Source organism: Taudactylus pleione, unplaced genomic scaffold, assembly GCF_031769625.1.
Source record: "Taudactylus pleione unplaced genomic scaffold, aTauple2 ptg000741l, whole genome shotgun sequence".
Lineage (NCBI taxonomy): Eukaryota > Metazoa > Chordata > Amphibia > Anura > Myobatrachidae > Taudactylus > Taudactylus pleione.
Genome location: NW_028285143.1, coordinates 1078897 through 1082848, shown reverse-complemented (window position 1 = coordinate 1082848; position 3952 = coordinate 1078897).

The following is a 3952-nucleotide window of genomic DNA, read 5'->3' as shown; positions in this document are numbered from 1 at the left end:
TTAGGGAAAGATCTTCATTGAAAGGGCTGCAGCTTGCTTAGAAGCGCCAATAGTTTCTCCTACCATTCCATTTCATGGAAGGGTATGCTTTGGTGAACAGGTGGATTTTCAGTGCACGTTTGAAGCTCTGCAGGGTTGGGGAGAGCCTGATCGAGCGAGGAAGCTCATTCCAGTGGATGGGGACTGCATGGGCAAAATCTTCGACACGAGCATGAGATGAATTAACCAGGGTGGAGGAGAGGTAACAGTCATTGGCAGACCAGAGTGAGCGGGAGGGAGTGTGTAAGTAGATGAGGCTGGAAATGTAGGGATCAGTAGAGTTAGAGAGGGCCTTGTCTGTAAAGGTGAGGAGTTTGAAGAGGATTCTGTAGGGGAATGGGAGCCAGTGAAGGTTTGGCAGAGGGGAGCAGCAGAAGTGGAATGGTGGGAGAGGAAGATAAGTCTAGCTGCAGCATTGAGAACAGACTGGAGGGGGCAAGATTGCAATGTGGGAGGCCAGTAAGGAGAGGTTGCAGTAGTCAAGCCGAGAAATTATTAATAAATGTATAATCAGTTTGGTAGCATTCTGGGAGAGGAAAGGCCTAATGCGAGCAATGTTGTGTAGCTGTAACCGACAGGATTGTGCCAGAGATTGAATGTGGGGGGTGAAGGAGAGTGTTGTCAACAGTGATGGCGAGATAGGGTGGAGTTGAGACTCTGTTAGGGGGAAAGATGATGAGTTTGGTTTTATCCATGTTGAGCTTTGAGCTTCATAGAGCGCTCAGACATCCAAGAAGATATGGCAGCTGGATACCTGAGAGAGGACAGAAGGGGAGAGCTCAGGAGAGGTATAATTGTGTGTCATCGGCATAGAGTTGTTATTGGAGGCCGAAGGAGCTGATGAGTTCTCCTAGTGTAGAGGTGTACAGGGAGAAGAGCAGCGGGCCCAGGACCGAACCCTGCGGGACACCAATGGGAAGGGTGGAAGGGGGAGGTGGAGCCAGAGGCAGACACTGAGAAGGAGTGGTTGGTGAGGTAAGAGATGCCAAAGGTCTGAAGGGTGTGGAGAGTATGATCCATGGTGTCAAAGACTGCAGAGAGGTCCAGGAGGATGAGCAGAGACAAGTGGCCCCTGGATTTGGCTGCAAGCAGGTCATTGGTGACTTTGGCCAGGGCAGTTTCAGTGGAGTGAAGTGGGCGAAAGCCAGATTGAAGAGGATCAAGGATACAGTTGTCAGAGAGATAGCTGGTGATGCGGCTGTAGACAAGCCGCTCAAGTAGTTTGGAGGCAAAAGGGAGAAGAGAAATGGGGCGGTAATTTGTGGGTGAGGACGGGTCGAGGTTGGGTTTTTTAACAATAGGTGTGACAAGAGCATGTTTGAATGAGGAGGGAAAGATGCCGTTGGAGAGAGATAAGTTGAAAAGGTGAGCAAGGTGGGAGCAGGCAGTGGAGGAGAGAGAGCATAGAAGGCATGAAGGGAGGGGTTCAAGGGGGCAGGTGGAAGGGGGAGAGGCCAAGATGAGGGAGTGCACCTCATCGCCCGTGGTGGGGCTGAAGGAGCACATGGTGGGATGGCTGGGAGGAAGGGTTGCAGCAAAGAGATTGAAGGATATACTGTGATGAATTACCTAAATTTTGGAAGAGAAGAAGGAGCCAAAGTCAAATGCAGTGAGGGAGGATGGGAGGGGTGGAGGGGGGGACGAAGGAGAGCGTTGAAAGTACCAAAAAGGCAGTTGGGATTGGATGACTGAGAGGTGATGAGTGGCTGGAAGAAGGATTGCTTGGTTAGGGAGAGAGCTGAGCTGTAAGAATAGAGGACAAACTTGAAGTGAAGGAAGTCTGGATGTTAAAGTCACCAAGGATTATAGAGGGAAAGTCAGCAGAGAGGAAGTGGGGAATCCAGGCAGCAAAGTTGTCAAGGAATTGGGTGGGGGAGCCTGGGGGATGGTAGATGACTGCAACACAGAGATGAATGGGATAGAGGAGACAGAAAGAGTGTACCTTAAAGGTGGAGAAAGAAAGGGAGGGCTCAGGTGGGATAATGCAAAAGCTGCAGTTGGGGGATAAGAGGATGCCCACTCTGCCACCTTGGCGGTTGTCAGGTCTGACAGAGTGGGTGAAGGTGAGGCCCCCAGAGGAGAGTGCAGTGGGGGAGGCAGGGTCATAGGAGGAGAGCCAGGTTTCGGTGATGGCGAAAAAGATTTAGAGAGTGTGAAATAAAAAGGTCATGGATAGCAGGCAGTTTATTGCAGACAGATCTGGTGTTCCAGAGAGCACAGGAGAATGGGAGGGAGGGGACGGGGGATATGTGGATGAGATTGTCTGGGTTATGAGTGAGGGCATGTGGGCTAGATCTAAGGGGAAGGTGTAAGCCGGTGGATATAGTTGGTATGGGTAAGGGGCGAGGAGGCATGGTGGCTGACTCAGGGTGGAGGGAGAGAGAAGGATGACAAGAGAGCAAGTAGGAGGTGGGCAGGAAAGCACAGCAGAGGATGCAGCTAATTAGAGCAGAGGCAGACAATTAGGAAGTGTGATATGGCGGTGAGGTAGTGGGAGAGACTAGGTAAAAAGTGTTGGAGGAATAAAAGTCAAATGATGAGTAGGAAAACTACACTCCAGGTTATGCAGTGTCCAAACCAGGGAGACCAGTTTAGCGTGTGCAGGTTATGCAGTGTCCATACCAGGTAGACCAGTGTAGCGTGCGCAGGTTATGCAGTGTCCAAACCAGGGAGACCAGTGTAGCGTGCGTAGGTTAGGCAGTGTCCAAACCAGGGAGACCAGTGTAGCGTGCGCAGGTTATGCAGTGTCCAAACCAGGGAGACCAGTGTAGCGTGCGCAGGTTATGCAGTGTCCATACCAGGGAGACCAGTGTAGTGTGAGCAGGTTATGTAGTGTCCAAACCAGGGGAGAACAGTGTAGCATGCATAGGTTATGCAGTGTCCACACCAGGGAGACCAGTGTAGCGTGCGTAGGATATGTAGTGTCCACACCAGGGAGACCAGTGTAGTGTGTGCAGGTTATGCAGTGTCCAAACCAGGGAGACCAGTGTAGTGTGCGCAGGTTATGCAGTGTCCAAACCAGGGAGACCAGTGTAGTGTGCACAGGTAAAGCAGTATCCAAACCAGGGAGACCAGTGTAGTGTGCGCAGGTTATGCAGTGTCCAAACCAGGGAGACCAGTGTAGTGTGTGTAGGTTATGCAGTGTTCACACCAGGGAGACCAGTGTAGCGTGCGTAGGTTATGCAGTGTCCACACCAGGGAGACCAGTGTAGTGTGCGCAAGTTATGCAGTGTCCAAACCAGGGAGACCAGTGTAGTGTGCGCAGGTTATGCAGTGTCCAAATCAGGTAGACCAGTGTAGCGTGCGTAGGTTATGCAGTGTCCACACCAGGGGAGACCAGTGTAGTGTGCGCAGGTTATGCAGTGTCCAAACCAGGGAGACCAGTGTAGCGTGCAGAGGTTATGCAGTTTCCAAACCAGGGAGACCAGTGTAGCGTGCGTAGGTTATGCAGTGTCCAAACCAGGGAGACCAGTGTAATGTGAGCAGGTTATGCAGTGTCCAAACCAGAAGGACCAGTGTTGTGTGCGCAGGTAATGCAGTGTCCAAACCAGGGAAACCAGTGTAGCGTGCGCAGGTTATGCAGTGTCCAAACCAGGGAGACAAGTGTAGTGTGTGCAGATTATGCAGTGTCCAAACCAGGGAGACCAGTGTAGCGTGCGTAAGTTATGCAGTGTCCACACCAGGGAGACCAGTGAAGTGTGTACAGGTTATGCAGTGTCCAAACCAGGGATACCAGTGTAGCGTGCACAGGTTATGCAGTGTCCAAACCAGGGAGACCAGTGTAGCGTGTGCAGGTTATGCAGTATCCAAACCAGGGATACCAGTGTAGCGTGCGCAGGTTATGCAGTGTCCAAACAAGGGAGACCAGTGTAGCATGCGTAGGTTATGCAGTGTCCAAACCAGGGAGCCCAGT